The sequence below is a fragment of the Mixophyes fleayi genome, chromosome 5 (assembly GCF_038048845.1).
Source record: "Mixophyes fleayi isolate aMixFle1 chromosome 5, aMixFle1.hap1, whole genome shotgun sequence".
NCBI classification, from domain to species: domain Eukaryota; kingdom Metazoa; phylum Chordata; class Amphibia; order Anura; family Limnodynastidae; genus Mixophyes; species Mixophyes fleayi.
The window spans coordinates 90,707,875-90,734,154 of NC_134406.1; positions in this window are offsets into that span (position 1 = coordinate 90,707,875).

A 26,280-nucleotide genomic window follows, 5' to 3' on the forward strand; every position below is an offset into this window, starting at 1 on the left:
GTGGGGGTGTATGCGGTGGTATGCCATACCGCCCCTTCCACTACTGCCATTATTGTAAAGCTATCAAATTCCATTCACTTACACTCCCATTACATTTTTCATGCCACCACTTCTAAATTTCCACTTCGACCACTGGTCATGGAAATAGTCAGTGTACTCATGCTGGATTCTTTGGTCTTGTTCCTGGTTTCTCCGACTCCTACATTAATTACCCTGCTGTCTGAACCTTCTGGTCTGCCCTCGATATTGCAGTATTGGACTTCCATTTGAGTTTCACAGTATCAAGTAGCTGTTATATTCTTTTGTGCTTGTTTTTACAAACCTTTTTGCAATAAGTTTTGATTTATACTAACTTGCTAATTGACTCTATCACGTTTTGTCATGGCAGACTCTTACAGTGCAACATTATTTAATTTATAGTCAAAATTCAAATACATCACTTGCACCATGAAAGTGTAGCTCCAAACTTACCTCCTCGGGACAACTAATTGTATATTTTGCATCATTTTTTAAGACTTCTGGTTTATTATATCTCATCTGACATTTTGGCACAACAAAAAAACAACATATCTATGGTTAAATTACACTCTTTAATAGTATGTCCAGGTAAATCAACCATTACTGTTCAGCAATAACACCATCACATTAAGAGTGAAAACACACATTTATCTTACACAAATGCAATCTAACAGAAGTATTTTAATAATTATTATATTTCAATAGCAATCTCTAGTAACTATTTTTATGTAGTATATAATAGCACTTCACTATTTGACAAACCAAAAACATTTTTAATTACTCATCTGTTCATGTATCAAACCCCTATTGTTCTATAAATGGTAATCTCAAGAGCAGGGATCTCTTAGGCTAGGTACACACTGAAGAATTTTCCGAAAGATGTGTTATCTCAAACGATTGTACCTACGACCGAAGGTCTGATCAGTCTGACGATTTATTCATACACACTGACACACTGATTTACCTTCAGATCTGTGCTCTTCATCTGGTCCTTCATCTGGTCCTCTAGTCTTCAGAGAATGACAGCACAATATTCATTCATTCATTATTGTCATACTGTCACACTGATTAAAACCACCTTGTTATAGCTATCCACACGTCCTAACGAATTTCGTTAGCTTCTATGACTCTGAAACGAAGAAATATGTTTTAGAACAAACTAATTAATTATTCCTTCTACAGCACTCTCTACATTTATTCACCGGGACATTCATTGCTAGCATCGGCTGAAAAGAACATGACTCTGTAAACTCTATGAAGATTGTGAGCATGAGTACACTCTACATGATCGTTGATTGGTTGGAAAGTATTAAACAGTACTACCAACCAAATGAGCCGACAATCGACACTTTGGCACCACTTTTAATCATCGTGTCACTATACACACTAACCCCGCATCGTATGTCGGCTGATTTGCCCAATTATTGGATGAAAAAGCTTCAGTTTGCACCTAGCCTTACATATCTGTCTGTCTATAATACCAAGGGCTAAATTTACTGAGCTGTGGGTTTGAAAAAGTGGGGATGTTGCCTATAGCAACCAATCAGATTCTAGCTGTCATTTTGTAAAATGTACTAAATAAATTACAGCTAGAATCTGATTGGTTGCTATAGGCAACATCTCCACTTTTTCAAACCCGCAGCTTAGTAAATCTAGCCCCAAGTCTTAATTTATTACTATGTTGTTCCCAACTGTAAAGTGCTATGGAATATGCTATATAAATAAATGTTAGTAATAATATATTCCATATTATTATCAATACAATAAACTAATATACATCAAAGTGATATCCCAGAAATTGGGACTTTTGTCAAATTTTTTCATATGGATAAAAAATTGTAAGTGTATGTAATGCACTAGACCCTTGGTTTTGTTTCTTCCCGCTTTTCTGAGTCTGAATACAAAGATTTGTGTCAAATCAAGGTCAGAGAGGTGAAGAGAGAGGTGCTTATCTGGAGCAATATAGACCAAAAAAAAAGTCTTGATGGATTTACTACAGGTTTTGAAATGGCTTATATCAAGCAAGTGCAACAGTAGGGGGGGATTTATTGTCTCCTCCACTCATTTCTCTATAACACTCCTGTAATTGAGAAAATATTTTTGTACTTGGACTTTATTTCTGATACATCAGCGTCTTTATTTACCATGGTTTTATTTGTTTACATTTATTTCTTTACCAATATTGGTGTAAAAAACAAATTTCTTAAGCGCCATAGGTCAATTCCTAACTTTGTAAGTCTGTATCAAAAAAATATTGTTCATAATTCATACTGGCATAAAACTTTGTATGTATTTGTACATATGGCAACCAGCTGCATACAATATGTCAAGCAAAATGACCAGTTTGACAGTGAACATAGAAAAATGTCACATTTTCCTAAGGCATTAATATTTTCCAGACACATGTCATATGTATCTGTGTACAAATTTATAATCTGTTGATTGGATGCATTATTAAGTTTTTATATTTGGGTAAAAGGTTATTCCATTATTAAGAATTCACTACTAAAACAGTGTATGTAGTAAAAGTTCTTAAAGACTGTCAAAACCCCAAATAGCATTTATTCAGACCTTTTCCAGTGACCTCACAGGGAAGTGGGGCTGTTAAAACATTATATATGATCAAATATAGTTTATTTATGGGTATCAATGTGCTATTGAGGATCTGTTCCATATTTTTTGCTTTCCCCAACAACAGAGATCAAGAAATGTTGTGACTTTTTTTGTTTCTACATTTCTTTTTTTATTTTAACAAACTTAGTTGCATAATTGTATTTTGATATTTGTTGTCATGTTAAACTCCATTTAATATAGGTCTGTCTTTGTATTCTTAAATAATTTATATGTTGGATAGCTTGGTTTTTATTACCCACATAAATAAAATACAGGGTATAGTTCGGTTTATGATATTACCAGTAGTGTTCCAAATCTAGCTTTTATCACTTGCAGAAACATAGTTGCTTTTTAAAATATATTAAATTTGTCTTCCTTGCCAGAAAAACTAGTTTCATTGTCCCACTTTAAATATAAATAGTTAAATGACCCATGAGGAGGACCACATTTGTGTTGGCTGTCCTTTCAATTTGTAATATAACTCACATTTCAGTGTAATCGATTATGCTAGGTTGCTTATTACTAGAGATGGGCGGGTCCGGTTCCCCGAGAACCGAACCCACCCGAACTTTGGGTATCCGAGTACCGAGCTGAGCAGCTCGGTACTCTCCCGCCCGTTCCGAATCCAAATCGAGGCCGAACGTCATTGTGACGTCGTCGGATCTCGGGGCTCGGTTCTCGCGATACTTCAACATTATAAATACACGCCTCCACAGCAATCCATCGCCATTTGACAGAGGGAGAGAGCAGGGTGTAGTCACAGGCTGATTAGAGCAGGGACAGAGAATCCAATATTCTTCTTGCAATTGCTCTAACAAAAATCGCTAGAGAAGAGAGGAGGATAGAGGTTTATTATTTTTTGTTAATATTTGGCACTCCCCAGTGCTTTTGGGGTGTCCCCCATAATTGTGCATAAATATTTCTGGCTGTCAAAAGTCATATCTGTCAGCAGTATCTACCAACTAATTGTTAGCACTCCTCAGTGCTTTTGGGGTGTCCCCCATAATTGTGTATAAATATTTCTGGCTGTCAAAAGTCATATCTGTCAGCAGTATCTACCAAATAATTTTTAGCACTCCTCAGTGCTTTTGGGGTGTCCCCCATAATTGTGCATGAATATTTCTGGCTGTCAAAAGTCATATCTGTCAGCAGTATCTACCAAATAATTTTTAGCACTCCTCTGTGCTTTTGGGGTGTCCCCCATAATTGTGCATAAATATTTCTGGCTGTCAAAAGTCATATCTGTCAGCAGTATCTACCAAATAATTTTTAGCACTCCCCAGTGCTTTGCGCTCAGAATGGATTCAAAGCAGTCCACATATGATCAGAATGAGCAACCAGGTTCTGTTTTTTTGGATGATTTATTACCTCAACAATTAGATTACTTATCTCTAAAACAGTTGGAGCACTAAATTGGGTTATTTTAGGCCCAAAAACATTGATTTTCCAACAAAATAGCAAAACAAAACCAAACAAAACCAAAACCAAAACACGCAATGGCGGTTTTGCAAAACCAAAACACGACGGTAATCCAGATCCAAAACTGAATCCAAAACCAAAACACGGGGGTCAGTGACCATCTCTACTTATTACAAACCTTTACTAGTAGTTTTTCTACAAAATTATCTATCTATAAGGACAAATATCTAAAGATATTCTTCCACATGGTAGGTCTGAAACAGGTTTTTACCTATTCTTCTGTTCTTTCTGTTCTCCTTAAACTTGTGTATCCTTCCGAATTTACTACCCAGTCTTGACTTTACTCCAGCCAAATTCTTAGTTATACCCCACTATATCCTAGTTATCTTCCAATTATCATGAATTCTAGTACATTTATTTTGTTTGGATACAGGAAATGTTTCTACTGTAACTTTTTAGTTTTTTAACTCCTTATCACCCCATCTTCTACCATTTCCCTTGAATAAGCCCAGTTCTCTGTCTACACTAGGCTGTTCAGTGCTTCTATCTTCACTCTTCCCCAGTTACTAGTACAAAATCTTCTACATCCATCTAACCATCTTCTGCCTAAGCACAGCTGCAGCCCTTGTATATTGTACAGCCTGTAGCCAAGAAACAAATCTACCAAGTTCTCAAAAAACCCAACCTTCCAACACCAACTTCTCAGCCATAAACTAACCTCACTAAGTCTTTCAGGTGTAGCACGTGACAGAGGTACTATTTCAGAAACCTTGGATGTCCTCATAGTTTATAGCCTAATTCTCAGAAATTAAAAAAAGTTTTCTACATCTAGGTGTATTGTAGAACCATGGCACTTTGAGGTACACGTAGGAACAGTAATGGCTTTGGCTATCACATTAAACACATTGAGCCTGATTCATTGAAGCTTGCATACTGAGTACAATTTGCATTTGCTTTAAAATGCATGTAAATGGGGTATACATACGCCCAAATTCAACAAGGAGAGGATGTGAAGATAAGTGTGGTGATAAATACTGGTGTAGGTCTGCTCTGCTCTACAAAACAGGACACCGCAGTATACATCCAAAAGTTATGTGAAATATAAATCACAAAAGAACACGCACAGAAAAAAAACCTGTTCAACCAATATCACCTGTTACTAATATAGGCATTCATAATAAAACATTTAAAAACATATTTTTTTCCATGAAATACATTATTGGGATGTTATGCATCAGTTGCTCCTGGTTACAAACACATGTAATACACAGCCGTCATAACTAGCAATCGGCACGTAGACTAGACTTGTAGCTGGAACAAGAGATACGGCTGAAAAAGTAGTATCTGAGAGATGCCCAGAACTTTAATCGGATGCTGCTGTGTAGGCTCAAGATTGGCATGCCCTTATGGTACATTGACTACAGGCTAACGCTCCTTCCCCACCCTGTTCTCTTCCTGAAATTCTAGGCTGTAGTAAGTGTCCTTTGCGCTCCAAAATGGTCCGGTTCTGGACATGTGCAGGGTGAGTTTGCAGATAGCACACACAAAATCACCATTTACATTCATTAATGAATCAGGCCCAGTCTATTTAACCTTCATTTATATATCACCAACATTGTTTTAAAGCATGCTGTCAGCATGTTTACTGCCTAAAATCTATACCATACAAACTAACATTAGCCTTCTAGTTTTTGGACTTTGGGAATAAAATCACACAAATAAGGGAAAAACATAATAACGCCACAATGCATACTGCAATGTTAGATTTTTCAAAGCTGCAAGGCAGGTAGATGTTAAGCATGTCCATCTCAGTTAGACACTACCTAACCTACTAAGTGTTTAAAATAATAATGTAAATATACTTTGTTCATCTACCATTTGTATGCATATTTTAAAACTATTCATATTACTGTTGCTAAGCAAACTCGGTAATCCACATATACGCATAGAAACCGTTCTAAGGATGCATTTATATCAGGGTGCTGACCACCTACAGCCAAAAGTCCTTAACACTGCTATCTAATTTGTAAAATGCAGTTGTCAAAGATATCATTGATATCTATGATAATTACTCTTGCCCAGTGGTACTGAATTCTGGTTATTAAACTGACCCAGTACAGCTAGTATATGCCATGTTTAAGCACCCTAGAGTCAAAATAAAAGGCACACATACAATACTGTCCTATGATGCTAATATGAATAATAAATGTGCTCAATTTTCATATGACATTAAACATTTGTCCAGCAAATGTTAAACAGAATGCACCAAAATGTCTAATGTGTTAAATCTTTAAAGCAATATGACATCCCTGCAGGACCATATGTAGACTGTGAGAAGAACAGAAGAATGTGATAATAGAAATGTCTGCAGTCTTCAGTTTGTAACTACAATAAATACACTTTTTTTTCTAAATTAGGAAAATCTAACACCAAGGAAACTTTACACAAATACTGAAAATAGTTTGTAAAATGGAATTGAACTATGCTACCTAGTTTTGTCAGTGGACTTATAGACAAACAAAATAATATAAACAATTGGAGCAGAAGCCAAAATAGAGCTGATTCCAAACAAATGTTGTAAAGTGAAGGTATTTATTTATTTAGTGATCTCTCATGAAATTCCTTAAACAATCTGACTTATCTGTGTACAATATGTTGACCATTTAAAATAAATATGCAAGACACTTTTCTTTTCTCTCTTACATTTCAGTGATCAGTCCTGTGATAACACATTTTACCTAACCTTTACAATATGACAATTATTTGTTTCATAGTCATTATATTAAATTAATTTATTGTAAAATAATACAATAAAATCACAATTTAAAGGAATGAAGAATATTCTTCATTATGCTTAATTCTAGTGCATTCTTATTTCTATTTGGTATGTTTGTTAAACATCATTTTTAAAATTCAGCCCTTTTTAATACCCTGTCACCGAGCAGTTGGTATAATTATTCAATGCACAGTCTATTAAGCTCTATTGTATTCCCTGTGGATCCAGCAAGCAAACATATGTGAACATGCAGAGACATCACTAGAGGTGCTTGGGCACCATTGCAGAATTGGGATTGGGCCATCTATGCACCAGTCATACCCACCACTCTTGCACATAAGTCTGAATAACATATATGGTCATATTATCCTAATTATTTCTCCAAACCATATTTATGCCTGGATACATTCATTTTTAAGCCATATTAAGTCTGTTCTTTAAGGCAAATATTTCCCTCTCTGAATTAGTGTCACTATATAAATAGCTGCTGCTGCTAATGATGCAGATGCTGATGATACTATGTTTTATCTAGTAGTGGCTTCCTTGACCGGACATAAAGAAGAACTTGCTTAAAGATTATAAATGCTCGGTTCATGCAGACAAGTGGGTATGTTATTGCTCCTAGGAATGCCTGGCAGAATCATAGAATCTTGTAGCGACTGGCAAAGATCTAATAACTGCAAATAACTTAAGGTGGCAAAAGTAAGTTTTGAAGACTTGGAAAAGAAATATGTAGTATTTGCAGTACTGAGAAAATAATTTGATATAATAGATTGGCTGAAAATACAATAATAGAAGTAACTTCAATTGAGAGGTAGCCTAGCATATAGGCAAAATGCAAACCTGCTAGATAATGTGAGGTGGCAACTGATTCTGTATCAGGGCATGAGAGAATGATTTTATTGTCTGGCATCAAACCACTTTAGCTCTTGCCTGCCTGTCATGTACTCTTAGGACATTCCAAATATCACAGATCTATGGATCAGGTCAACACTATAAGGCTGTCATATTTGCCAAAGTTGTTGTAGAGAAACTCTTTGTCCTCTATGATCTGGCAAGAGAAATTCAATTAAATCAAAGAGACCTTAAAAACAACTTGGTCCATCAACTCTTGTTGCTTTAGAAATAAATCTATTCTGTATATACTATACTAGCTTAAAAGTTGCAAGTTTATTCTCAGCAAAGAAGATTCAACTTGGAGGGAAGAAAACTGAAATGTAGCAAAACAAAATTTTTCTTTACAGAAAGGTTGTTAGAACCATAAGTATACCAAGCAGAGGTGGTGAGGACTCACACCTTCAAATAATTAATGCTATTATGGGGATTACCGTATGAAAAACATGTAAAAAATGAATATATAAATAAATAAATAAATAACAAGAAAATAAGGCTGAATAAAAAGACTAAATTGACCAATTAGTGTTTGCTGTCTTAAAATTCAATGTTTCTAAGTAACAGAACTCTGCCTGCTGGAGCTGACATTTTACCACTTTTGCATACTTAAAACATCACCAAGAATGAAGACTGACTTCTCTGCTTATTTAATTGGGCTTGTATGAAGGTTATAGCAGGGAAGCACAGCTTTTTGGATACCATTGACTCCTTCCATAGATCGCAATCATCTTTGATCAACTTTGCTGTGGGGAGCACATGAAGCTATGTTTCTGCCCATTATTCTTGATGCTTGGGGTAGGCAACCTTTGAACATCAAGTCTGATTACTCCTGAGAGTGCCTCAGATTTTCAAGGAATTGGTAGATACATATTATGAAAATCTCTTACCAATTTGCACAAAATGATTTTAATTCTAATGTGGAGGCTGAGCCCAATGTGCCACCAAAGAGCATTAAAACCTCAGAGTGCACAGTGTAGATATATACACAGTATGTGTGTCTAGGGTATATCCATTTCATTTGAAGAACCTATTATTCAAATTACTTACCCTTACCTACAAAGCCCTCAACAACACAACCTCTACATACATCTCAAATAATCTCCCTCTCATCCTCTTCGATCTACCTCTGTAATTAGTATTTAGTAATTTGCAATTAGTAATTACATTTTTTATCCTATTAGATACACTTATTTATCAGTGCCTTAGTGAAAAAAGAAACAGAAAAACCAATGTGGTTTTGTGGTGCCATTTTGTAATACCCTTCGAATAGGTCTGAGTGATTGCTCTACTATCTTATTAACAGTGCCATCCAGGTATGTTTTACATTATTTTTAAGGGCGGTGGAATGCCAAATTTGGTCAGGAAGGAAGGAAGAAAAAGAAAAATGGGCAGGAGGAGAATGAAAAACAAACAAATCAAAACAAGAGCTCACATTATTTAAAAGATTGATGACAATCAATTGATTGTAGTTTGAGATAGGAGAGGGTGTAACAAGACTTCCTGTAGAAGTCCAGCTCTTGAAACAAGCATGATGGTAGCAGAATTTTGTAATTAATAGCACACTGGGCTATGAAAAGAGGATTATTAGTCTTTACTTGACAGAGCAGGTGCGCTTGCTGTGGTTAACCCTTTGTCACACGATTTACGCAGACTCAGGTGAGTGTGGCTTTGGATAGTGTTGTATCATTGAAAGACCCCAATATTCCACCTGCAGGCTCTTTACCTCACAACCCAACAAGGAGTGTTACCAGGAGGCCCATGGCTGCTAGGTTGGTCGATATGGGGTAGTGTGCTGCTAGGCCCAAATTGCAGGACTGACTCCAAAGATACTTTGACCCTGTTTTAATCATGGACAACAGGTATAAGTAGACTTACGGTTGTTCACTGAGCCCAGGTACCCATTATTGAAATGGACTTTATAGCTCTGGATGGAGCTGGATGGTACTCAGCTGTTGGGAGCTTAGCTGAAATGCATCCATAACAGATGCCCTGTCCACCGGAAGTTCTGTTGGTAGATTTATGTACTCCAAAGAGTAATAAATCATTTTTGATTTTCAGAATGCAATATTTAAATGTCTGTTTAAAAATCGTAACTTATTAATAATATACTGTAAGCATTTGTGCCAAGATCAATCAACAGCAAAAGTAGATCTGGAGATGAGTGGTTAAACATTTAAATCAGGTGCTGACATTATGTGGTCAAACCACATAACTTGCAAAAATGTAAAATTACTTATACTATGTAATCCATGACCTCATTTCACTTACAGGGTAGTCCAATGTCTGTTTCAAGTGTTTTGGACTTTTCTTGTTAACTTCTACTCTACGTATCAGGCTGTAAAGATTTCTCACGAGAATGTGCTATTAAGCTACTGAACATGTTTTTTGAAGTGTGAAAAATGTACTATTGATTTACTGAATCATGTGCAGTAACAGTTCATGTGTCTGAAGCACTTTGCTCCACATTTGTAGAACAAACATTATTCAAGTACAAACAATTTTTTCTGACTAAAGCCACAAATCTAGTATAAAGCTATATACATTAGCCTCCACATCAAATGCATATTATACAATATGTTATATTTCTGTGTAAATGTTAGTGATGTACAGGGGAGGTATGTTATCTTCCCAAATTGTATGTTTATGTAAAAGCTTATATACATACTATTGGCTTGATAAGTACAACAGAATAGTGTCTTTTTCGGTCTCCACTGAATTAAGGTTTTTAACTCTAGATGCATATTAATAATAATAATAATAATAATAATAATAATAATAATATGGCACACTATTCACTTGTATTTCTTTGGTCTGGTGTTGTGGCTCCTAGTCATTGTTTTATAGCACCAAGCATATATTGTGCAGCTTTTGTGTGCTTTAGCAGGAATGTCATTATTTAGGCATTTAAAGCTGCTATACCACTCATGGTATATATTATACAAATGTTCCCCTCCTCTTGGTTGAGTCAGGGAGAGGGGCAGGTAATTTTGCTTACGGCTAATTGGTCCTCCCATTCAAACTTGGCATGGAGAAGCCCTAGGAGAAACATCTGCATGTTGCAGGTAGGGAGAGGCACACAAAATACATGGTAGCCAGGGCCTGATTATCCAATAAGCTGACAAGGCTGAAACCTAGGGCAATAGCCTTTAGGGGGATATAAAATTTTGGGGGTGCATTAATGAGCGCCTTCTCGCGCTCGTTAATGCATCCATTTTTCTATACAGTTAGGATATTAATGAAAATGAAATGAGTGACAAAGATTGCCCTGACCCTTTTAAGGAGTTTTGAAAAAAAAAAAAAAACACTGGAGAAATAACATTGGTGGGAGGGTGATGGTGAAGGAAGTCAGATTTTAAATTAAAGGACAGGTTTGTTAAACCTACCACATATTAATCTACATGTAAGGCGAGGGGGCGCTACAAATGTATAAGCCTTGGACGACCTGAACCCTTTATCAGGCTCTGGTGGTAGCACAGCTTTAAAAAGCCGACTTACAGCACTGAGGTGTAAGGCTACGTACACACTACAGAAATTTTCTCCCAATGTATTATCTATAACTATTTTACCAACGACTGATAAAAGAAAAAAAGTCCCAATCAGCATGGCGATTCATGTGTACACACTATACATGTTTTACAAGATTTATCTTCAGATCTGTGCTCTCCATCTGTCATAGCAATCGTCTGAAAAGATCAAGGGTTATATTAACTAAACAGAGGGTTTGAAAAAGTGGTGATGTTGCCTATAGCAACCAACAGATTCTAGCTATCATTTTGTAGAATGTACTAAATAAATGATATAATAGATTGGTTACTATAGACAACATCTCCACTTTTCAAACCAACATCTTAGTAATTACAGCCCTATGATTCTGTAAACTCTGTGGAGATCTTGATCGTGAGCACATCCACACTATAGAATTGGAATAACATTGTTACATTACCAATCGAGATTTTCAGGTAAGTTTGAAAATCTCAATCAACGATTTCTTGTGCATTTGGAATGATAATCGTTCATCATTCCAGGGTACACACTACTGTGATATCGGGCCAATCAGTCATTTATCGTCCGATTGACCCAATAAATGGCTGAAAATACTGTAGTGTGTACCTAGCCTAAGTGTATAATACAGGTAAAACCCTTCATCAAGCACCAAGTGGGTGTGATTATAAGTTAGCAAAACTACTGAGCTCTGGAGATAAAATGAATAGTGCTCTTGTCTAAGTAAGCCTAGCTATAACTAAAAAGTTTGGCGCTACATACAAAATTAAAGAGCACATGTGCCTTACAGAAAGTGGCACAAGTCATTTTGGCTAAAATCATATTCATAATACAATATTTATGCAGCCCTGCAATTAATTGTCAGCCAGTTTCTTATAGATATTAGCTATGCAGAATCTCAGTGAGTCACTGGTTCCTAATGATTTAATATAGTTTCTTCTGATGAATATTGTCTCAGCCCTCAAAATAACTGTTAACACTGTGATTAGATGATAGCTACAATATTATTTTATACAGTGGGCAGCACGGTGGCTTAGTGGTTAGCACTTTTGCCTCACAGCACTGGGTTCATGAGTTCAATTGCCGACCATGGCCTTATCTGTGAGGAGTTTGTATGTTCTCCCTGTGTTTGCGTGCGTTTCCTCCAGATGCTTCTGTTTCCTCCCATACTCCAAAAACATACTAGTAGGTTAATTGGCTGCTATTAAATTGACTATAGTCTCTCTCTGTCTGTGTGTGTATATATAGGGAATTTAGACTGTAAGCTCCAATGGGGCAGGGACTGATGTGAGTGTGTTCTCTGGACAATGCTGCAGAATAAATAATAATGATGATACATTGATATCCATAGGCTATGGTCATACTAAGTTAGAGGCACTTACCTAAATAAATACAAGTTTTTCGCTAATTCTTGTTTAAACAAGTAATTATAGAATAAACTAAAAAATCTAAGTCAATAGCATATTATATATATGATGCAAGTACATGTAAAATAATACAAATAATAACTATAACATGGTATTAATATTTACATATAATAATACTTACTTATATAATAAGCAATAGCAGGGTGAAATTAAATATAGTTCTTTTTAAACAAGTTCTTATGATAAACAACATATTTCAGAAAGTATACTACATGAAAGGCACTGTAAATACAGATGCATATATTGCATTGCCTCTAGCCCTGTATTTGTTCTATTTACATGGCATACTTGAAATTGCACAGCTATCAATGCTATCAGATTGCTGGCAGTGACTTTGGCACCAAAGAGACTCAACAACAGATTTTTAGCACATAATGACCCTACATAAAATAGCAAATCCTATGTGGCTAAGCTCATGGGAATGGACATTGAGAAATAAATATTTGAAGGCCAGTGTCTTTGTAAAACAAACCAGTAGCTAAAACAAAGTTTGGCATATTGCTTCTATTTGCAATGCTAAAGACTGGCATGTCTTTCTCAGAGGTGAACTAAAACAAAACAAAACAAAGAGTATCAGATAATATTTATATTCACTGAAAACTAAACAATGACATAATGTGATAAGAACATGGAAATATTATTCTCGGTAGAAAAAAGGTATTCTCAATGCATTTACATAATCATTTTTACCCTCCAACTAATATGTTCCAATTAAATTACTCTTTAATAGATGAAGTTTACAAGTATTCCAAAAAGAATATGTAGATTGCATAAGTGAAAGAATGTGCAACACTTGAACTCTAAAACAAATTTTACACATGACTCTTGCCTAGGAAACAGGGAGAAATGTCTATTTTAAGGTTTGCAGGGAAACCGCAGGATTTCTAGAGTGGAGGTTTCCATTCCACACTGCCAGTGTATGAAATAGGTGTGGGCTATCATTTGAGACATTGCTAGAATGCTCTCCATCTCTTCCCATCCCCTTCAAATACATGGGCAATGGTAGCCAACTGTCCTGAATCTAGTGGGGCAGTCCCAATTTTATGAGACTGTCCCACTCAGTCAGGACTTTGTTCCAATTGCAAAGATATTTGGGATTGATGTCCTGCTTTACACTGTGCTGCTTATTAAGGGTGAGCTGCTTTAATCTAACTGTAGTGCATGTTGCTTGCCTTTAACAGCTAGTACAGTGTGAAGCTGGACATACATCCCAACTATCCTTGCAGTCGGGACAAAGTCCTGACTGTGCAGGACAGGGCCGGATTTCCCGCTAGGCAACCTAGGCACCTGCCTAGGGCCTAGCGATTCTCAGGAGGCCCAGATTGGGGAAGGGGACAATAAAAAAAAAAAATGGCGACCCCTCCCCCGACTCGCGGCACCCAACCCCCCCCCCGTGCGCGCGACTCGTGCGGGGGGGGAGGGGGGAGGGTGCCGCGAGTCAGGGGAGGGGCTGGTGTTATGGTCAGGGTCTATGTGCAACATGCCACGTGTACTGACTCCCGGGGCTCGGTCAGGAGCTGCAGCATTTACTACCATCCCCTGCGCAGGGTCTCTGTGAGTATGTAGCGGTCCCAAGGTATCCCCCCAGCAGGACCTCTCTTCTCCTGACATCAGGCTGTAGCCACAGATGCACTGGCCCGATCGGAAACCAGAAGCTGTGCCAAATGATAGGCAGAAGATCTATAAAGCTCAGGAATACCTACAATATGTACTGGATCGAAGGAGTACAGGTAGGCGCTTAATACTCTGTCACATATCTGTGCACAGAGAAGCATTATATAGATAGAGCACTTTTGAATTAGATGGGCTAAATGTCATCACATGACTGCTACTTTATAATTATATGCACGCTCGTCGTTGTAGAGAACAGGGCAGTGGCAGGACCTCCAGACAGCCGCTGCTGGGAGCGATGAGAGCACGCGTAAAATCAGGTCCAGTAATTGAGAGTTGGACTTTGGGTCCAGTGTCTGAATATTGCCTTGTTAGTTTATTTCCTCCAAATAATAATGTAATGAATTTTTAAATGTTCACATTCCTTTACTTCTTTCTTGGTTGAAAACATAATTTAAAATGATCAGCTACTCTACAGCACTGCAATGTGCATTCTCAAACTTTTTGTCACTGTTCAGAAAATAATGAAAGTAAACAGACATTTACACCGCCTCACCCCCCATTCTGACATGAGTTCACTTTGTACTGCGTCATATTCAAATTTTTTTGCAGCATTTAGCAGTTTCTATGTGTGTTAAAAAATAATATGACAATCAATGGTAGCGCTTATTGGCATCTATGAAAACATGCAGCAAACATCTGTCATGCTTGAGCTGTTGTCAGATTAATGCCTTGTATATTTACTATAGAATACTGATAGTGGAGCGCTGAACATTAAGGTCCTCATGACACAGTTAGAGTGTACTGTGCATTAGTGGCTATCTTGTAGAAGGAGTCTGTGTACTGGGACTCTCAGTATGGGTGGTTATCCTGATTTCGCACACTTGGATAGAAGAGAGCTGTGATCTGGGATCCGAGGACTGGTGCTCAGTACTTCTATATTTTATAAGACTGTATTTTTCAGTTATGTCCCAAAAAATGCACAGAGGTTCTAATGTTCTCTTTACTTCAGTGACTGCCGTCTGTGATGCTGCCACGTACATTCACTATAGGGGCTGAATGAACTCCCTATATGAGTAGTTATAATTGCCACTTTATAGTAGAAGCTCAGGACTGCATAGATTGATGGAATAAATCTGGAGGCAATATAAAAAGAAAAATTATCAATGGAGTTTATTTTGTTGTATTGAGCAGACACTGATGATCACCCTTTTCTTCTGGCTCCTTCATTACTTCTAACTAATTAGAAAAGCCTACCAGTGCTCCACTTAACCATCTCACCATGCAGTACACCTCACCCTCTTTCATCCTCCATCTCTCCCACTCTTGCTTCTTGCCCTCAGGTCCCCTTACATTGGCTCATCCCATGTGACAACCGTTTGTCTGCCCCATTCCCTTTAGATTGTAAGCTATTGTGTGCAGGGCCCTCTGCCCTCCTGTTCTTATTACCTATAACTTTTGCTCACCACCTACACTGCGCACCTCCTCCTAGGGCTCTCTGCCCACTGACTCCTCTCCTCCATTGTTTTCGCTCATCTTTCAGTGGCTCTCAACCTGTTAATTGCACCCACGCTAATGGGAATAGGTATCAACTTGCGCTGAATATACCTCTTGCACCCCACTAGCTGTGTTGTGTAGTGTTACACCATGTACTGTCTTGTTGTTACATTAGGCTGTAACTAGGGCAGTGTGACCTCCACGGCGCACTGCCAAGCGTTTGTAAAGAGTTCCTACACTTAACAAAATGCGGGGGGGGGGGGGGGGCGCTAGTGCTCTTTCTCGCCCAGGGCACAAAACTTTATAGTTACTGCTCTGGTTATGGTAGCAGGGTCAGCTGCGGTCACATGGTACACAGTGTTAGGCAGGCTGCTGGAACACTATGGTAGTCTGTGTGCAGGAGCTGCAGCATTTCTGTCTGTTCCTGGAGTCACAAAAGGTAGAAAAAGGTAAGAGGAAGGGGTACTGTGATGGAGAGCTAGTGTGTGTGAGATTGAAGCTGCAGTGTGAGAGGGGCCATGTGTGAGGGTGCTGGGCAGAAAGGGGACATGTGTGAAGGTGCAGGGCAGAGAGGGGGCATGTGTGAAGGTGCTGGCCAGAGAGGGGGCATGTGTGAAGGTGCTGGGCAGAGAGGGGGCATGTGGGAAGGTGCTGGACAGAGAGGGCACAGTGTAATGAGAGGGACAATAATGAGGGGCCGCATGGTGATGCAGGAGGAGCAGTGTGACATAGCTTACCCTTCTACTTAACTTTAGGAGTATATGCTACGCTAAAAAAATATAGTGCTATGGATTGTTTTGGGGGGGGGGGGGCCCAAACCAATATCTTGCCTAGGGCCCCATGAGGTCTAAATCCGGCTCTGGTGCAGGATAGTCACACACAATCAGGACTGTCCCACCAGAATCAGGACAGTTGGCAGACGGTGCTGCTCTCTCCTACTTGTTTTTGTAGCTTTCACTACCTGCGGCTGCTGGTCTCTTAGGCTCAGTTGCTGCTTGTCTGAATCCTGGAATGTTGGGGTCCTGTTTGGTAAATGGGATAGGTACATAAAATATGGAACGTCTAGCAGTGAGTGAGACCATTTAGGGCTCGCCATTATTTAGTTTGTCCCATCAAAATAGTAATATTTCCGACCCACTATTAAATGATTACTGTTTACCCTCACTAATAAATTAATACCCATCCTCCACCTTTATTACAATAAGCCCTCACTTACCTTCTACCATTTGGCAGACTCTTCTGTCTCCTACTTCCTGTAGTAAGACATGCTGCCCACCATGTGAAAAGGGAGGTGGAATGCATACTGCAGACGGGGGGAGGAACAGATCGGAACCCAAGGAAGAGGACTAGCCTGTCAACAGTCCTGGCTGGGAAGGGGGGGTGGGGATTATGGCAACTGGAACCCTTTCCTGAGTGCGCGCCTGGTCTGTTACGATTTCTGAATTTGGGAGTTGTCTACAACTTCTTACCCCTAACTTGTGACTGCTGAGGATCCCTTTCCGTGTGAAATCAGGTGCTAAGTTTAATTAAGTTAAACCTTGGACTTGTTTTGGATCTCCGCTACTTCCACAAAGTGAATATCTTTTGAGTATATTTTGCAGGAATGGCCTGTGAAAGCTGCATCTCATAACAAGCTGGAATTCCATTGGATGAATTGTTGATCAGCTGGAGTACTCCAAATGGTTTGCTCCCCCATACACATGTCAATAAAGGTGACTCCTCTGTAGTTCCAAATAGGAGCTTCGCTGACTGTCCATTCCTGTCAAACACTTTCATTCCAGCATTCTTCTACAGGGTGGGCTTAAAACTCTAATTTCAAGTAGGAAATTAAATTAATTTTAAATTACAACAAAACAAACACAAACAAAGAAAATATGTTCTCATAGGCATAAGGGGAGAGAAGGAGCTGACTCTTGCAATGGTACATGTACCTGCCCAATCATTCTTCTACTATTCCCAATTATATTTCAAGATGGGGATATCAGAAAATAATGGGTAAAAAATGCTTTATTACAGTATGTATACATTGTGTCTAGTTTTAAGCATTTTTTAGTTTCTATTTTTTTGGGGGGAGGCTTTCAGTTCCACTGCGCATATGCCACACTGGTCACGCATGCACATATCACTAAATTATGGCAATAGGTTTTCTGTTGCGTTAAGTAGTGATAGTAAACCAACTGAAAGTTTTTAATAAATAGATCCTATTGTCAAATAACGACATTTATGAGGCAACCTCAGATTCCTCACTAGTATTGTTGAAGAAATCAGGATGAAGGATCCAAAAAATGGATTCAATTCTTAAAGTCACGCTGAATGTTTATTATTAGTTTTAGGGGAATTCACAAAAAGTAAAGGCTCACATTGAACAAATAAATGAAAACATGGTTTCAAGAATTAATGCTTATTATGGTCAGTTTGAGATTTTACATTATATGTAAAATATGCAGACTTCTGTTTGAAAATTCTCACAAAATGCTAAATTTAAACAAAGAATGGTTTGTCTAGAAGGCAAGGAGAAGTGGGAAAGCACATAACATTTCAAATAAGTAAGGAAATAACATTAATTTACAAGTACAAAAATAATATAAAGGAGCAAGCTGAATAATTGGAATAAGTTAAGACACAAATGCACTGATTAGGACTATATATGCATACAGAGATTTTAGTTTTGTGTAAGAGGGTCTTTTTGTCCATCTAGATAATAAAATGATTCACATATCACTTTTGTAAACAGCTCCAAGAAAATGGGGATACTTTTTCAGGAAGGCGGGTGCAAATAAAACTGCACATAGTGGAGAGTGTTTAAAAGTAATTTCAAAAGTCTGCCTATTCCACTTTAGAACTCCTTCATTAATATTGATTTTTATATCTCATAAAATACTATTAGTTTGAACAATAGCTTAATCATGAGAGTGAGAGGGCTTTGTTACATGTGTCACTTTTGTGGGATTGAATTTGTGTTATTCAACTGATACTGTATAAATTCACAAATTAATTTGTCTATTGACATCAAGTGCTGGGTTTATACTAAAATTATTAGAAGACTCCCAAATACAGGTAACTCTTTTGTGGAAGAGAAAAAAATTCAAACCAAAATCCCTAAAGATCAACGAGCACTAATTGAAAAAATGAGCAGTGATAACTGATAAATTCTCAATAAAGAATAATGTAAACCTTATTACTGATAATATGCAGCAAGCATTCATAATCTGATCAGGAATAAAATGACTACATTTGCTGCCCACCCCTACAGTCACACTCAGCAATCTCACATTTCAATAAAGGCTGCTGCTACCATTGAAGATAAGCTGTCACAGCCAATAGGGGGAATCATTGCTGCTAATGCTTGATATGATAAGTAAATAGAACTGCTTGCAGATCCGGTTTAGAACACGTTTGGACAATCCGTGGCTATCCATCTGCTGTGGAACTACAAGCCCCAAGTGGTTATGATACGACATCTAGTTCCACAGCATTGTGAGCATCACAACTTGCCTTCCACTGAGTTATGGTTAGGAAAAAAGCATACATATTTCAATGTACTGTTGCATGGGAAGTGGGGGGTTGGTCAAAAGTGTCTAATGGGGCATGTGGAAAAATAACAATATTGAGGAAAATGTGGCTAATTTGGACGAATGAACTGTGAGACCACTGGGGTGTATTGCATCAAATGTGGGATGATTTTGCTGAAGGGGGAAACAGCAATGTCATGATGGGTGTTTTTATGCAAATGTGGAAACTTATTGGAAGGCACAGCAAAATAAATTAAAAATATGTAGGATATATAGTAATTAGTACCAAGAAAATTCACAATTGGAAAATTGGGAAAAATTAAGGAAACACCGGATTCGCCCAAGCCATGCCCAAGTCACCTACAGCACATTTATTTTGGTCAAGGTCACACCCATGTCTAAAGAAGTCACACTGGCAAATCAATTGGGACTGCTCTGGGAAAATCAGGACTGTTGCACTTCTGTGTAGCTTCCATTGCCACACATAGCCATTAATGCCTAATGCCTCATAGTACCAAGTACTGATTAGACAGCAGAACCCTATGTGTGGCATCATAAGAGGAGGCCTTGCAATTAAACTTACCTGTTAATACTCATCTTCGAAATGGTGGGAACTGGCCTATAAAATATTCGGATTCCATAAGATATAGCAACTGGCTTCAAATCTTATGTACCACATTCCAAATTCCAAATTCACAAAGCAAATACAAGTGACAGGAAGTGCTATCCAGTGTGTGTGCCAGAGTAATGGATCACTATGGGAAGTCGTACAAAGCGGTGAACCTTAAAACTCTCGCAAAACATTTTATTCTGCTGAAAATCAAGGTTTGTTGTTCTACCTCCTAAAATCCCTCATACTTCCTACAAATACGAGAAAGTGAAACACAACTTTGTACCAATATCGAATATTCCAAAAACTGTCTTCCAAAGACCAAACTTTATTTCTTTGAGATAATCTTTTGTAATTCTTTTTTATTTCCTAATGAATATAGTTACACAGTTCTATCAAGTCATTATAGAAAAAACAAGATTTCAAGACGTCACTTGCATATTAGTGATTTCACATAGCACTAGTATTACATAATTGGATTAACAAAATTAAAGAAAAAAAATTGACCAGTTTTACCACGGGTATGTATTTCAAGCAATGTAGGAAACATCCAAGTAATTAAATGATCTCCCAAATGGAGCCTTATCTGTGTGTTTGGCTGATTCTGAAGCTTAGATACTGCGGTATCACTGTATATCTTTCCTTTTTATCCAACTCAAGGTTTCTTTGACTTTCCTCTTTGAAAATAGAACAGTGTCCACTGCCAATGTATTTGGACACCTTACTAGATTGCCACAAAAATTTTATAGAAGACAAAGGGGTATTGTGATTAGATAAATGGTCCCTTTTTAGCCTGGCATATGCAACTGTGTCTGTCTGAGTTTACTACGCTGTTGAAGACTCTGCCAGCTACCAAACAGAGTAGCACATTTAAGACACTTTGCAAAGGTCAAGTTATTTGAAATTTGTTAGTGACTGGGGAACTAGCATATACATTGAAGAAAGAGAGCAGAGCATGAAGTTAAGGATTAATATGATATATTTTCATCTAATCTCTTTTAATTTCTTAAAAGTGGCGTCATCTGTATAATCTATTAGCATATTTTTTTTAGATCATTATTTTTTTGCCCTCACATCCGATTCGATCTGCAGCACAGTAAACTACTGGAGTGATATAAAGTACTCACTAAAAATAATTGGAAGGGTCATCCCTGCTTCAGGCTTCCATTCCTAGGGAATGGCATTGGTCAGGCATATCTACTGATAGCATGTCCCTTTAGTCAGTTCTATATCATGTCCCATTGCTGTCAATATCTCCATTCCAAGATCAAGTATGTACCCCAGTGGGAAACCTACAATGTTGTCATTGATTGTGAATTGCTACATAGAGTGTCAGTACCATGAAGAGGAATGAAACAGAGTAGATGAAGTATAGAGAGAAGTGCTATTATTCAATTTTGTTATTCAAATGTAGAAAATGTGGTACTATTAATATAATATCCCTGCCTCACATTTATAAAAGGAATGCATGTGGGACCACTTCTAAAAAAGCTTCCTGTATCTACAGTACTTAGAGCAAGATAGTTTCCTAGGCACTAATATGTAAAATTGATACATATTTCTCTCCAAATTAGGGTCTTGGGATGTGAGCTCCCACCAAACCCTATCCTAAAATCTCCAATTCAGTAATTCATATGGTACTTTTTGATGCCAGCCAAGTGGTGGTCTTGCCCAACTTCTCATTGCTTTTCATATCTTGCAGAGGACTATGCCAAAACATGCATGTATATATTTAGAAAGCTAAAAACTACAGACTGTGCTACCACCTGACTGAGAACTAGTATTGTTTTATACCTAGGACATGTGAGCTTTATGTAAATTGTGGACATTCTGTTCTTCACCCAGCTGACACATGTGGTCTAATGAGCAGCAAAAAGTCAATAAAACTATTTTAATGAACAATTGCTTATAACAAGTATCTAACAGATGTAATGGTAAAACAACAGTAGTGGAATTTACATGCTCATCATCACAACTTTGTGTTCAGAATAAATGTTTAGAATTCGAACTAGGCAGGGTACAGCTTGTCACTGACGTACTGTGTGTTTCCCAAACAATGCACCATATATATGTGACTGGCATTATTGAGAGCACTGGTGGTCTGTTCTGTTGTGCTGTTGAAAATTACAGCTTTGAATGCAAAGATGTTAGCTTTGCAGGTATTCAGAGAGTTCAACTGGACAATAGGTGGATTGAACTGGCCCTAGGCATTTTCTGCACCTGGTGTCAAGGGTGCCATGCCTTAACAATAATTTTTCTACAGGTTGCCAATTGTTCATGACATAACATTTGTTTAAGCAGTTTACAAGGTAAGATAGCTAAGAATTTTGACATATTTGTTCATTAACATATTTAAGCAAAACTACTACTTGCATGTAATTAGTAGAAAGTCATAGTTATTAACCACTATATTTTTTTTAAATTCATAGACAAGCATTTACTGTCTGCCAGTAAATTTACATTATGGCTAGCAACTGCAGCTGCACAAAAGCACAATGTACTATGGGGCAAGTGTGATCATATTTAAATAAGGAAAGGGGAGTTAAATGGGAAAACTTGGAGATGCGTCACTTATTTGCGAGAGGTCATAGAGCTTTCTCAAGCATAAGCAACATACATTTGTCCTGATGTGAGGTTGCAAATCCCAGTTTACAATGAGAAGTCATGCAAAGTATGAGGCACATACAAAATGCTGTGCATTCTACTGTACACATAGGTAAGCAATATAATTTAAAACATTTACCACACATAATTGACTCACATGCCTTGTGCTTTTAAAAACATCATTATAGTAGACATTTTACAAAAATGTACCCACTGCCCACTTGCTTCCCTTATCTGAATTATGTGGTCTCTCCCAATGACCACCTTCTATGTGCTGTTGGGGTCTCGGTGTCTATTGAGTCACTATAACAGAAGGCACTAAAAATTTAGGTAAGGGAAAATTTCTACTATAATTTTGGAATTAGTCTTTAAGTTGCTTTAGTAAAGAGTGTGTGCCACAGGAGCGCCATTAAAATGTTGTAATGAGGTAGAGCACTTAAGAGGTAAGATTACGCAAACAGTAAGGTTTACCACCCCTCCCCAGAGATGCCTGATGGAGCAGACTCTACATAACAACTGGAAAGAAAGGTCACCCACTTGCATTTCATTTAGACATCGGGGCTATAGAGACTCAATTATTTTGCACTGTGTCCATTGCATAATTGGAATTAGAGAATAATGCATACAGAAACCCATATTCCAACCATTATCCAGATTGATCCATTGTACCTTTAGTGAGCAGTTTCAATGCAGGAACATGATTTTACAAGGTACAGCATAAAAGAATGATCTTGGTCTTCACGCTATTTTTGTCAAGTTTTTTCTTTAGAAATGAAAACAAACTGGAAAAAAAAATAAGTGATGTGGGAAAACGTTTTGGAAACCATTAACTGAGGACAGAAAATGTGACATTATCTGCTGTCAGGTAACTTGAAAAACATGATTTACCTGAGGAGAGGATAACTTATATAGCAAAATCCTGAAATAGTCTAATATTACACAGGCGGAGCCCTGAGGTGTGCAAAGGGTTCTGGGTCCTAGTCAGTAGTGGAACTGGTGCAGTGCATGGAGATATTGGGGCCCACAGCATGACAGATGCAGAGGGTCAGGGGGCCCTGGCTCCCTCCTCTCTGCCTCTCTGCACAAGGGTCCACAGCTCGTTAGTTCTGTCTCTGGCCGTAGTATTATAACTATTTGTGATATTTGTGAAATACTTTTGCTTAATATGCTCATATTAGTACATGACCTTTCTTAAAAATGACTTTCAACATTTATGATAAATATAAATGAAATATATATAATTGAGGAAATTGATGAAATATAATTATCAGGATGCACATGGGAAAAGAACTATGGGAATGTCACCAGTGGAGAGGTGGGGTTTGGCTAGATAAAACCTTTATATGTACATACTTCAGTGATGCAAATCTGGCATTAAATATGTAATTGTTCACTATTGACAGTATAAAAAGGTTATGAAGCTTTGATAAAATAATACTTTCTTAGAGAATTAATATTATCCAAACCACTGATGTAATTGCACCAAGAGAAAAACTGATAGCATTAGAACATTTTCTTTCCAATGTCACGTTCCCTATATCACTTGTGAGTAGGAGCAGATGTGTATTAAGTATAAAAACATGCAGGAATGGCTCAAGATACTCAGCATACGTACATAAAGACACTGTACTATCAGATCAGTTGTCACACTGTGCAAAGAATAAAATATTATTGTTCCAAGTGAGAACGATCAAATGTTAAGCAGTGTTTAGCCATTTGCAAATGCTGTTGAGACATTTTACCATATCAAATCAATTTACATTTTTTTTGCCACAAGCAATCATTTCTTTTAGAATAAGATATTTAAAAAACAAATTCAATGAACATTAAGCTACTTTTATTATTGGCTTAAATTGTTTTGTAAAAAGAGTGTACTCTATGGAATAGAGCTGGTGGAAGAATAAATGTAGTTTCTACCACATGTAGATATGTACACTCAGAGGCCACTTTATTAGGCACATGTTGCTTGTACTGGATAGGACTCTCCAGGAAGTCTTCCTGGTGTGGATTCAACAAGGTGCTTGAAATATTCCTTATAAATTCTAATCCATGTAGCCATGATAGCATGACACAGTAGCTGCAGATTTGTTGACTGCACCTTCATGCTGCAAATCTCCTGTTGTTCCATATTCCAAAGGATTGAAATCTGGTGACTGTGGAGGCCACTGGAGTACACTGAACTCATTGTCATGTTGATGGAACCAGCTTGAGGTCATGTGTGCTTTGTGACATGTGTAATCCTGTTGGAAGTAGCCATAAGAAGATAGGGAGACTGTGGGACACACAAAGTCAGCAACAATACTCAGGTAGGCTGTGGCATTTAAACAATGCTCTCTATTGGTACCTAATGATTTCCTCATATTAAACTATTATCTGGCACTCACTAACCAAGGGGTGCCAGCAAGAGTCCAAGTACTGTTCAACTCAAAGCTGGTTTGTCCTAGGGGGACTGCACATTTTTTGAGGGGTCCAATTACCATAGGGAAGTCCACCTTATGAGGACCATGCTGGAGCTGGAATCACATTATGACATATGTGCCCTAAGTGACAAGCCCAGCTTGGCATAGCCTGGTGCAGTTGCATTTTATGCAGGAAGACAGCAAGCTGGTTCTCCACCTGCTGTAATGGCTTCAAGTACAGGCTATAGTAATGGTGCTAGTTACTTATTTTTGGGAAGACACGCCTTTTCATTTATTTAATTATTCTGTTTTTAAAGAGTAGTGAAAATTATCGCGTTGATCATGAGGACTGCTGCATCTCTAATCCAGCCAAGATATGCTCAGAAAGGATCTTGATGCGGCTTCATATTTACAATGTACTTTGAGTTGCACATATCTTAAAAAACAGGCAACTCAAAATACACACGGTAGGTTGCAATCTTGCTTGCGACTACAATTTTAAGCTTATGTTCTGCCCGCAAATTTGTGGCCTACCTTAAATCAGACCCAAATGTTACAAAGTGAGACTTAAATCCTAGTTATGAATAAAACACATTCATTTTTGCATGTTTGTCTTTTCAAAACATGCATAATATTTGATTGTCAATCGTTAGATAACTTTAAACATGTATTGGGATTATTATATATAAGTTCTCTTACTATGCTGTAAGCTCACACTTTGTACTTTTGCAACTCATTATTTGTATGTAGTTTACATAGTTACAATGCAAATACAAATGTTTTATGCCAAACAAGACTTTCAAAAAAAATTACTTTTTTCCCCAGGTGGCTTAAATAAAAAGGTAATATGGCTCCAGATCTAGTGATCAAATTACCTGTTATCCTTGGTAACTAATCATATTTGACTGAAAAAGGCACATTAAGAACACATTCAAAGCAAGAAATATAGGATTTTAAAAAAATATATATTTTAATTTGTCTTATGCCAAGATCTGACCTCTGCAAAATACATTATCAGATTTACTGTACCAGATTTCTCACTTACGTACTCATAATGTTCTCCCTATTTTGACAGTCCATTTTTCATTTAAACTGTTCCATCTACATTGTGCTTTTCTGATTTAAACAAAAGACAGATTTGCACTGAATGGGTAATCGGGAGTTATGCTTAAGTATGACCAAATTTAGTAGGCTTGCAAATCTGTCCTTAAACTACCTATTCACCAGACAAAAGGAAAACTCCAACACAGACTAAGAAACACACATAAACATGTACAAATCCAAAGATTTTTTTTAAATTGCTTCAATTATACTAAATTGAAGGAAAAACATAAAATCATGTAGACGTGTAAGTTCATGTGATTAAGCCATAGGTTCATCTTGTTGGTTTATGAAACAC